At 36.5% G+C, this 12,620-nt stretch overlaps 1 long non-coding RNA gene across 5 annotated transcripts in view; it reads right to left on the bottom strand.

The window, feature by feature from the left end:
- The window catches only part of LOC140625309 (uncharacterized), a 29,663-nt gene that overhangs the window by 3,477 nt on the left and 13,566 nt on the right, over positions 1-12,620 (bottom strand). For 3 of the 5 annotated variants that reach the window (XR_012024666.1, XR_012024667.1, XR_012024665.1), the window contains exon 5: positions 9,579-9,770. The exons of the other annotated variants lie outside the window; for them this stretch is intronic. This is a non-coding gene — a long non-coding RNA (uncharacterized lncRNA). Of the gene's footprint in view, positions 1-9,578; positions 9,771-12,620 lie in introns of those variants that run through there. 5 annotated transcript variants of the gene reach the window in all.

Raw genomic sequence — 12,620 nt, 5'->3', positions numbered from 1 at the left:
CCTAAATCCCATGATATCACGTAGCCTATTACAATGCGATGAGAAGGATATTTCACCTCTGTTATATTCCTCTCAAAAACCCATAACACCAGGCTCATCGTGCAAAAAACAAGACAAACACAAATTGATGAACATTCTACAAAATGCATGATCCGTGTTCTTGCAAGCTGTCAAGGTTTAAATTGGCAGTTGGCTGTCAACTGCTTCTAATGAAATTAGAAGCAAGATAGAAATGGATGGAGATGGTGAAATGCAGCAAAATTCCCACTGGATTCTGAGCCAGGAAAAGGTGTTAGCGAAAAAATGAGTGGAAGCCAAAGAAAGTCAAGACTTTAGTTAATAGTATTATACCTCTTTTAATTTCTTGGTTTTATGACATGTTACTCTTAGACAGGATGCATGTGGATATAAAGCAATACACTGTACTTAGGGTTTGGAAAGAATGAAAGATAAATTGTAGAAAAAATAGGTAGTTATTAAAATTAAAAATTCAGTGCGCAGATTCAATGTCAGGCATAGCTAAAAGGAGTATTAATGAACTAGAATCAGAGCTGAGAAAATTAGCAATAAAAATAATAACAATAACAATGAAAAGACCAATACTATCTGACCGTATACTCTGTGCTAGTCACTGGAACTGCTAGCCCACTGGAGGTGGGCAGGGGATGGGATAACTAGGTGACGGGCATTAAGGAGAGCACGTGATGTGATAAGCACTGAGTGTTAAATGCTATTGATGAATTATTGAAAACTACATCTGAAACTAATGATGTACTATCTATTGGCAAATTGAATTTAAATTAAAAGAAAAGAAGAACTTGGGTAAATGATACCCCAGAATCCCCTGTGATATGTTTGCCATATTTCTGTAAATCTAAAATTAGCCCAAAATAAGAAATTTATTTTAAAAAATTGAGCAGGGACAGCACAAACCTAGCTTAACTGCCCAGAAGCTGACCATATAAAGTCCTATTAATATCCCCATTTCATAGATGAGAAATCAGAGGAAAAACAGATTATGTAAATTATCTAAGGTTATTAAAGGAATAAAAGTAAGAGAATCTAAATTGGAATGTAGGTAACTTGACTCGAGTTCTAACTTTTAATTTTTCCTTAAATTATTTAGAATTTCTTTTCTATACATCTTTTCCTCTTTTTTAATCTTAAAGTTTACAATACTCAGGCTTATGGATTTGGGTAGTTCAAATAGAGAGCTTTTCTGGCCACAACTATTGTTACTGCTCATAGTCTAAAATTTTACTTTTGGATCATAATACATCTCGAATTTATATTTGTATATTCCTCGATTAAGCTAAAACTATTACATCTGCTATCCCACCCACCTGGATCCTTGTGCTGCTTTCCTCAAAGAATATCTGTAAGAATTAAAAAACTTAGCCACAAAGCAGTTCCAGTGACTTGCACAGAGTATGCAATCAGATAGTATTGGTCTTTTCATTGTTATTGCTATTATTTTTATTGCTAATTTTCTCAGCTCTGATTCTAGTTCATTAATACTCCTTTTAGCTATGCCTACTCTGACATTGAATCTGCGCACTGAATTTTTAATTTTAATAACTGCCTGTTTTTTCTACAATTTATCTTTCATTCTTTCCAAACCCTGACTATGTACAATGTATTGCTTTATACCCACATGCATTTTATACTTACTGTTTTTCTCTCTAAATCACTTTAAATACGTGTCATAGTTTGTCTCATTTTCTAGTCTTTCCAGTCCCTGTAGGAGACATCTTTATCCTCTCTCTTTTATTTTTTGCCATCTAATAAAAAAAATAGAGTGTTTTTGCATGATTTCTGATTTTTATTTTGCCCTCATTTAAGAAACACTTGTTTTTCTCTGTAGTGTCAGGGTTATTGAAATGTACCTATGGGGAACTTTTCATCTTATTTCTACTTCTTGTCCCAGTGGAATCTCTGCTCTGAATCTAACTTTTACTGTTAATCTTTTATCCTGAGATTTCTTCAACACAAAGGTAATTAAAATTCAGACTCTAAATCTATGAGATCATAGGTTTTACATTTCAAGGGAGGCTTATCTTTTCCCCACTCTGATCTATACCTCAGATAAGCTTTCTTGTGGCCTTCCAGAGTGAATACATGGCTTGTTTTTTTCAAAGTTCTACTTTCCTTAGAACCATACCCATCCAGACTTAAGCAGGAGCTTCAGTTTCAGTATTTAATCCATACCCACTCAAGATACTGTCTCCTCCAACTGTGTCCTTCTTTCTCAACCTTGATCTGGATATTTGGGGGTTTTGTGCCTCCACATGAATTTTAGAATTTTTTTCTTTGTCTTAAAAAAAAAAAGTATTGGGATTTTGATAGAGATTGTCTTAAATCTGTAAAGTAATTAATTAAAATTGTATGGTACTGGAATAAAGATAGACATATAGAGAAATAGAACAGTATACAAAGCCTAGAATAAAACCCCACACATACAGTCAACTAATCTTCAACAAGGGTGTCAAGAGTACACAAAGGGAAAATATAGTTTCTTTAACAAATGGTACTGGGAAAACTGGATATCCAGGTGAAATTGGACCCATGTTTTACACCATACACAGAAAATGAACTCAAAATGTGTTAAAGAGTTAAACATAAGACCTAGAACTATAAAATGTCTATGAGAACAAACAAACAAACATCGGGAAGATCTTCTTGGCCCGTGATCTCTTAGATATGACCCTAAAAGCACAGTCAACAAAAGCAAAACTAAACAAGTGAGAGTATATCAAATTACAAAACTCTGCACAGCAAAGGAAACAATCAACAGTGTCTAACGGCAATTTACAGAATGGGAGAAAATATTTACAAACTATCTGATAAGTGGTTAATATCCAAAATATTTAATAAACTCCTACAACTCAATAGCAAAATATAATAATAGCAAAAAATAAAATAAAAGTAATAATCCAATTAAAAATAGGCAAAGGGGGCACCTGGGTGGCTCAATCCATGAAGCATTTCCAACTCTTGACCTCAGCTCAGATCTTGTTCTCAGGGCTGTGAGTTCAAACCCTGTTGGGTTCCATGGTGGACAAGAGGCCTACTAAAAAAAAAAAAAAAAAAGAGGAAGAAGAAAAAGAAAAAAAGAAAGAGAAAGAAAGAAAAAAGAAAGAAAAAGAAAGAAAGAAAGAAAGAAAGAAAGAAAGAAAGAAGAAAGAAAGAAAGAAAGAAAGAAAGAAAGAAAGAAAGAGAGAGAGAAAGAAAGAAAGAAAGAGAGAGAGAGAAAGAAAGAAAGAAAGAAAGAAAGAAAAATAGGCAAGGGACCTGAATGCATGTTTCTCCAAAGAGGGCATATGATGGCCAACAGATGTAAAAATTGCTCAACATCACTAATCATTAGGGAAATGCAGTTTAAAATCACAGTGAGATATCACCTCACACCTTAATAGGTGTGACTACTACTTAATAGAATGACTACTACTACTTAATAGAATGACTACTACACAAAAAAAACAAGAGATAAATGTTGATGGAGAAATTGGAATACTTATACACTGTCTCAGGGATATGAAATGGTGCAGCTGCAGTGGAAAACAATGTGGAAGTTCCTCAAAAAATTAAACATAGAATTACCGTATGATCCAGCAATCCCACTTCTGGATATATATCAAAAAAGAAACCAGACTCTGGAAGAGATATCTTCATTCTCATGTTCGTGGTAGCATCACTCCCAATAGCCAAAATATAGAAACAATCTAAGTGTCCCTCAATGGATAAATGGTTAAAGAAAATGTGGTGTGTGCATGCAGTGGAATATTATTTGGCCTTAAGAAAGGACATCCTGCCATTTGCAACAACATAGATGAACCCAAAAGACATTATGTTAAGTGAAATAAGCACCATGAAAGGGCGAATACTGTATGATCTCACTCACACGGCAAGTCTAAAATAGTAAAATTCATAGAAGTAGAGGGTGGAAAGGTGTTGCCAGTGGTTGTCGGGAGAGAAAATGGGGAGTTGTTTTCAATGGGTTGTGCAAGATGAATGCATTCTAGAGACCTGCTAGAGACCTAGCATAGTGCCGGTGGTTAACAATAGTGTATTGTGCACTTAAAAAAATTAATAGAGTAGAGCTCATGTTAGTGTTCTTAGCACAAAACAAAAAATAAAAACAAAAACAGGTAAGCATGAGAAAATTTCTGAATGTGATGAATGCGTTTACTACTTTATACTGATGGTTTCATGGGTATATGGACATGTCAAAATTCATCAAATTGTATACGTTAAATACATGTGGTTTTTTGTTTAACAATTAGATCTCAATAAAGCAGTTTAAAAATTAAATGGAAAAATGGAATTAAAGTGCAGCAAAAAAAAGAAGAAAAGAAAAGAAGAAAAGAAAAATGAAAAGAAAAGAAAAAAAGAAAAGAAAAGAAAGAAAAGAAAAGAAAAGAAAAGAAAAGAAAAGAAAAGAAAAGAAAAGAAAAGAAAAGAAAAGAAAAAAAAGCACTGTCCTCTGTCTCTGCATAGCCTATCCCATGACCAGGACTAGTCATACCTACCAGGTGGCTTCTATGCTGTGGTGATCAACATTCTCTACAATTCTAGTGTACATGAAATTCTGTTTTTCCTCTGGTAAAGTCAGCCATTGTGATGGTTAGTTAATGCAACATGTCAACTGGCTAGCCATGGTACTCAGATGTTTGGTCAAACACGACTTCAGATGTCACTGTAAAAGTTTTTTTTTTTTTTTAAGATGAGATTGACTTTTAAATCAGTGGACTTTATAACTTGACCAGAAAAGAGCAGAGACAGTATACAGAAACAGTGACTTTACAGGTAATATAAAAGGACTAAATTCATATCTTTCAAAAGTTATTCTGAATGTAAATGGGCTAAATGCCCCAATCAAAAGACACAGGGTATCAGATTGTATAAAAAAGCAAGACTCATCAATATGCTGTCTGTAAGAGACTCATTTGAGACCCAAAGACACTTCCAGATTGAAAGTAAGGGGGTGGAAAATAATTTATCATGCTAATGGACATCAAAAGAAAGGGGGGGGTGGCAATCTTTATGTCAGACAAATTAGATTTTAAACCAAAGACTGTAATAAGAGATGAAGAAGGACATTATGTCATAATTAAAGGGTCTATCCAACAAGAAGATCTAACAATTATAAATATTTATGCCCCTAACGTGGGAACAGCCTGTTGCATAAGCCAATTAATAACAAAATTAAAGAAACACATCGATAATAATATAACAATAGTAGGAAATTTTAACACCCCACTGACTGCAATGGACAGATTATCTAAGCAGAAGATTAACAAGGAAACATGGGCTTTGAATGACACCCTGGACCAGATGGACTTCATAGATATAAAGCATTCCATCCTAAAGCAACAGAATACACCTTCTTCTCAAGTGGACATATAACATTCTCCAGAATAGATCACATCCTGGATCACAAATCAGGTCTCAATCAGTACCAAAAGATCGGGATCATTCTCTGCATACTTTCAGACCACAGTGCTTTGAAACTGGAACTCAATCACAAGAGCAAATTTGGAAAGAACTCAAATACATGGAGACTAAAGAGCATCCTACTAAAAAATGAATGGATCAACCAGGAAATTGAAAGAAAAATTTTAAAATTCATGAAAACAAATGAAAGTGAGACCACAACTGTTCAAAATCTTTGGGATGCAGCAGAGGCAGTCCTAAGAGGGAAGTATATAGCAATACAAGCCTTTCTCAAAAAAACAAGAAAGATCTCAAATATTACAACCTAACCTTACACCTAAAGGAGCTAGAGAAAACATCAGATAAACCTGAAACCCAGCAGGAGAAGAGAAATAATAAAGATAAAAGCAGAAATTGATGAAATAGAAACCAAAAGAACAGTAGGACAGATCAATGTAACTAAGAGCTGGTTCTTTGAAAGAATTAATAAGATTGATAAACCCTGGCCAGACATATCAAAAAGAAGAGAGAAAGGACTCAAATAAATAAAATCATGAATGAAAGAGGAGAGATCACAACCAACACCAAAGAAATACAATTATAAGAACATACTCTGAGCAACTATATGCCAACAAATTAGGCAATCTGGAAGATAGAGGTACATTCTCAGAGATGTATAAACTACCAAAAGTGAAATAAGAAGAAGTAGAAAAAAAAAAAAAAGAAGAAGTAGAAAATCTGAACAGACCTATAACCATTAAGTAAATTAAAAAGTAATCAAAAACCTCCCAACAAACAAGAGCCTAGGGCCAGGTGGCTTCCCAGGGGAATTCTATCATACATTTAAAGAAGAATTAGTAGTTATTCTTCTGAAGCTGTTTCAAAAGATAGAAATGGAAAGCAGTTCTTTCTATGAGGCCAACATTACATTGATCCCAAAACCAAAGACCCCACCAAAAAGGAGAATTACAGACCAACAACCCTGATGAACATAGATGCCAAACTCTCACCAAAATACTACCCAGTAGGATCCAACAGTACATTAAAAGGATTATTCACCATGACCAAGTGGAATTTTTCCTGGAGTGCAAGAGTGGTTCAACATCTGCAAACCAATCAATGCGATACATCACATTAATAAAAGAAAGACAAGACCCATATGATCTTCTCAATAGATGCAGAAAAAGCATTTGATAAAGTACAGCATCCTTTCTTGATTAAAACTCTTCACGGCGTAGAGATAGAGGGAGCATACCTTGATATCATAAAAACCATATACGAAAAGCACATAGTGAATATCATTCTCAATGGGGAAAAGCTGAGAGCCTTTCCCCTAAGGTCAGGAACACAGTAGAGGTGTCCACTATGCTGCTGTTCAACATAGTACTAGAAATCCTAGCCTCAGCCATCAGAGAACAAAAAGAAATAAAAGGCATCCAAGTCAGCAAAAAAGAAGTCAAATTCTCACTCTTTGCAGGTAACATGATACTCTATATGGAAAACCCAAAAGATTTGACTCCAAAATTGCTAGAACTCATACAGGAATTCAGCAAAGTGGCAGGATATAAAATCGATGCACAGAAATCAGTTGCATTTCTATACACTAACAATGAGACGAAAGAAAGAGAAATTAAGGAGTTAATTCCATTTATAATTACACCCAAAACCATAAGATACCTGGGAATAAACCTAACCAAAGAGGCAAAAGATCTGTACTCAGAAAACTAGAACACTCATGAAAGAAATTGAGTAAACACAAAGAAATGGAAAAATATTCCCTGTTCATGGATTGGAAGAACAAATACTATTAAAATGTCTATGCTATCCAGAGCAATCTATACATTCAAAGCGATCCCTATCAAAATACCATCAATTTATTTCACAGAGTTGGAACAAATAATCCTAAAATTTGTATAGAACCAGAAAAGACTCTGAATAGCCAAAGGATTATTGAAAAAGAAAACCAAAACTGGTGGCATCACAATTCTGGACTTCCGTTCTATTATCAAGCTGTGATCATCAAGACACATAGAACAATGGAACAGAATAGAAATGGACCCTCAACTCTATAGTCAACTCATTTTTGACAAAGAATAACCCATGGAAAAAAGACAGTCTCTTCAACAAAGGGTGTTGAGATAATTGGAGAGCCACATAGAAGAATGAACCTGGACCATTTCCTCATACCATACACAAAGATAAATACAAAATGGATGAAAGACCTAAACATGAGACAGGAATCCATCAAAATCCTAGAGGAGAACACAGGCAGCAACCTCTTTGACCTAAGCCACAGCAACTTCCTGCTAGACACGTCTCCAATGGCAAGGGAAATAAGGGCAACAATGAACTATTGGGACTTCATCAAGATTAAAGCTTCTGCACAGCAAAAGAAACAGTCGACAAAACCAAAAGGCAACCAACAGAACAGGAGAAGATATTTGCACATGACCTATCAGATAAAGGGCTAGTACCCAAGATCTATAAAGAACTTATTAAACTTAACACTCAAAGAACAAATAATCCAACAAACAAATGGGCAGAAGACATGAACAGACATTTCTCCAAAGAAGACATACAGCCAACAGACACATGAAAAATGCTCAACATCACTCATCATCAGGGAACTGCAAATCAAAACCACAAGGAGATACCACCTCACACCAGTGAGAATGGTGAAAATTAACAAGTCAGAAAACGACAGGTGTTGGCAAGGATGTGGAGAAGGGGGAGCCCTCTTACACTGTTGGCGGGAATGCAGGCTGGTGCAGCCACTCTGGAAAACTGTGTGGAGGTTCCTCAAGAAGTTAAAAGTAGAACTGCCCTATGACCCAGCAATGGCACTGCTGGGGATTTACCCCAAAGATACAGATGCAGTGAAATGCCGGGACATGTGTACCCCAATGTTCACAGCAGCAATGTCCACAGGAGCCAAACTGTGGAAGGAGCCCACATGCCCTTCAACAGATGAATGGATAGAGAAGCTGTGGTCTATATAGACAATGGAATATCACTCGGCCATTAGAAAATGAAGTCTGGCCATTTGCAATGACGTGGTTGGAACTAGAGGGTATTATGCTAAGTGAAATAAGTCAATCAGGGAAAGACAAGTATCATATGACCTCACATGTGGAATTTAAGAAACAAAACAGGATTACAGGGGAAGAGAGGAAAAAAATACAAGACAAAATCATAGATGGAAACAAACCATAGTAGACTTTTAATCACAGGAAACAAACAAGGTTGCTGGAGGGGAGGTGGGGGGTATGGGGAGCCAGGTGACGAATGTTAAGGAGGGCACGTGATGTAATGAGCACTGGGTGTTATATAAGAGGATGAATCACTGACCTCTACCTCTGAAACCAATAATACACTATATGTTAATTGAATTTAAATAAATTTTTAAAAACTATTCCTTTCCTTCATATAGTACATATTTTTGAGATTTTGTTAAGCAGAAAATCATGTATACCTAAAAGTTAAAGAAATAAAACTGAAAATAAACCAATCGGTGAACTTGAAAAAGAGAAGTTTATCCTCCATAATGTAAGTGGGCCTCATCCAATCAGTTGAAGGCCCTATGGAAAGATTGACTTCCTCCAAAGAAAAGGGAATTCCTGCAACAGACGGCCTTCGCATTCGAGCTGCAACTTAAACTCCTCGCTGGGTCTCTAGCCAGCCAGCCTGTCCTGCAGCCTTTCAGATTCGTAGCCTTCACAATGGCCTCAACCAATTTTTTTGAGAAATGAAAACTCACATGCATTCACATACACACACACACATACACACACACACTTACACACTCTCCTGGGCCTGTCTCACTAAACAACCCTGACTAATACGGCCGTGTTTAGGTTTTTTTTTAAGGTTCTTACTTTAATTTTATTCAAAAGCTCTGGATGTTTACAGAAGTTTCTGCATTAGCCTAGTGTTTTTCTTAAAGAGCCACCCATATGATTCTTAATATTTGTATAGAGAACTTTATTCACAAAACAAAGGTATTGTGATTTATTTCCCTTCTCTTGTTGAAAAGCTATAGTATGAAAGTTAAAATTTATAAGTAATAATAATTTGCCTGGAAGAAAACCTTCCTGAGGTAACACCTATAACAAAAACAAAAAAAATCAAACTCAGTCAACTGGCATTACACAACACATTTTAATTATCTGAGGAGGATGTTTAGATGGGGCACTTCCAGCTTTCCATGTGAAGTGACATGCTGCTTTCATTTCTAATTAATCCAAAGGCTGTCACTTCAAAAGACCCATCAGCCGTTCAGCCATGTTGGAGTTGGATTTTTCAGATTTGATTGTCAGTAGGCAACAGTTCAGAGATTCCTCATAAAAAGCAAAATAAAGACAGCTTTTTGTGGAGATCTACCAGCGTTTAAATAATTATAATTATTAGGAGATTGCTACTGGATACACACCGATAGTTTCCTGCCTCTGAATATTAATGGAAGGCAAAGTTCACTGTTAACTCCAAAGCATTCCAGCTAAAATCACAACCTGAGATGCTGGAAATCTAATTAAGCTGACCAGCCTGACTATTTTGGCCATGCCATGACTTATTTGCTCATCTCCATAGGCCACTAGATATATTCTTAGTGTATGGGAGCCTATATAAATATATTTATACATATATATATATAATATATAGTCATATTTATATGGAAGTAAAAATTATATCAATTGTTAGCACAAACACATAGTATTTCCTCCCTGATAGTCACTATGCTAAGTACCTGACATGTGTTTTCTCACTTAAAGCTCAGTACCACTCCTCCGGGATGCCTACTTTTGTTACTCTACTCCTCTACGTGAGGGAATCTAAGGTTCCCAAAGGTAAGGAAATTACACAGTGAAACACTGACTAGATGTGACCCAATCCTCGGTCTAGGGACTTCCTCACTAAGCGTCAGGTTTCTTCATGTAGAAAGGTAATGATAATAATAATAAAAATAAAAATAAATAATAATAGAGTGCCTGAGTGGCTCAGTTAAGCGTTTGACTCTTGATTTTGGCTTAGGTCACGATCCCAGGGTGGTGGGATTGAGCTCTGGGTTGAGCTCTGCACTGGGCATGGAGCCTGCTTAAGAGTCACTCTCTCCCTCTCTCTTGTCCTTCTCCCTCTAAAAAATAAAAAATAAAATAATAATGAAGCTCTTGCATATAAGTGCTTATATTTTGTCAAGGATTGTTTTATATGTTTTGGATATTTTCATTGGTTTCATCCTCACTACTATAACCCTCATTTTAGAGACATGGAACTGTGGTAAGAAATGCAAAAATAACTGGCCCAGGATCACACAATGAGTAAACGGTGAAGCTGGGATGAAAACCCAGGGATCTGGCTACCCGGCAGCACCAGCCCTCCTTCTTACCCACTGTGTGATATGGCAGTGATTCTTCAGAGAAATACAACAGCTTTTCAGAGGTTCTGCAACATCAAAACTATTTTAATAAGAATACTAAGATAATACCTGTCCTTCCTACTCTCATTCTATCATGAATGTGCCTCTGGGAGATTTCCAGAGGCTATGTGATACTGTTGCAGATTAAATGTAGAAAAAATCATGAGAACCTGCAGTCCTTCTATGAAAGCAGCCATTAAAGAAACACTGAAAAAATGAAAAATAATGTCATCCTTTGGGAAGGCATGGTTATTTTTTGCTTGAAAAAGGATATACAGGGATGCCTGGGTGGCTCAGTGGTTAAGCATCTGCCTTCATCTCAGGGCATAACCCCAGGGTTCTGCAGTTGAGTCTTGTATCAGGCTCCCCACAGGGAGTCTGCTTCTCCTTCTGCCTGTGTCTCTGCCTCTCTGTGTCTCTCATGAATAAAAACATAAAATCTTTTAAAAAATGTATTTAGGTTGACAAATAACAGATATATTGTTGTTCTTCCTTCTTTAGAGGAAACAGTAAATAAATATTAATTTTTCACTTTTTAAACATTATATTTTATTTATTTATTCATGAGACACACACACAGAGAGGCAGAGACACAGGCAGAGGGAGAAGCAGGCTCCATGCAGGGAGCCTGATGTGGGACTCGATCCCGGGACAGGGATCATGCCCTGAGGTGAAGTCAGATGCCCAATTCTGAGCTAGCCAGGTGTCCCATACTTTTTTCATTTTTAACATGGTAAATATTGATATCTATAGCCCGTAAACAAAAGCTTTTTGGGGTCTTCAATAAGTTTTAAGAGTGTAAAGGGAGTGTCAGAAACCCAAAAGTTGGAAAATGGTTGTTATGCTGTATACTATGCATTTCAGTAATAATGTCTACTCCTGGAGAGATTTTGTGAGGATTAAATGAGACAACCAGTTTTAAGCACTTAACATGGAGCACGTGGGAAAGGTCAGCATATGTCAACAGTTATCGTCACACTATTAGGGACAGACCAAGAATTTCCAAAATGCAGTAATTCTCAACAATAATGTTATAAACTGCATTCAATGATGATTTAAGAAAATAATTGAATTCACTTCCAGTAAGTAATAAAAGTAGCACAGAAAACCAAGAAGCAAGCTAATGGGGTATGAAGAATTCTGGACAGATGACTACAATCTAGATTCCAGGCCTGAGTCTGCCATTAGCTAAATTTGTTACCATTGGCAAATTACTTGAAATGTCTGAGTTCCCGTGTTCGTATGTATAAAATCCAAGAAATGACAGAGCCCTCACCTGCTTCACAAGTCCAAAAGATCTTAATTTATATTAAAATGCTCTGAAAAGTATAAAATGAGAAAAGTTTCCTACCTCACTTCTCATACCAAAATAAACCCCAAAAGACAAAAATATTAATGTCAAAAACACAACCAAAAATTACTAGAAGAATATATAGGAGAACATTTATATAATCCTAGAGTGAGGAGAGACTTTCTTCTAAATTCTGAGAATTTTTTGCCAGCAGAAGCAATCTCTCCACCCTGAGTATCACCCCCTCCACTCACAGGGGAAGTAACTTCTCCACCTCCCTCTGAAGGGACTAACCCTGCACTGCCTGAGGGAAGAGTTATGCCCTCCCCTGAGGTCAATGCCACGAAGGACGATGCTAGGTCTGCTCAGGATGCACTGCCACCCCCCTTCTTTGCCTCCAGACTTGTAACTAGACTCAAGCCCCAGCAGATGCCTAAAGATGAGGTACAAAGTGTGAGGAAGTAGGCTACACTCCAAGAGAAC

This window comes from Canis lupus, chromosome 36 (assembly GCF_048164855.1).
Source record: "Canis lupus baileyi chromosome 36, mCanLup2.hap1, whole genome shotgun sequence".
Taxonomy (NCBI): domain Eukaryota; kingdom Metazoa; phylum Chordata; class Mammalia; order Carnivora; family Canidae; genus Canis; species Canis lupus.
This window is presented reverse-complemented; position numbering and strand designations above follow the sequence as displayed.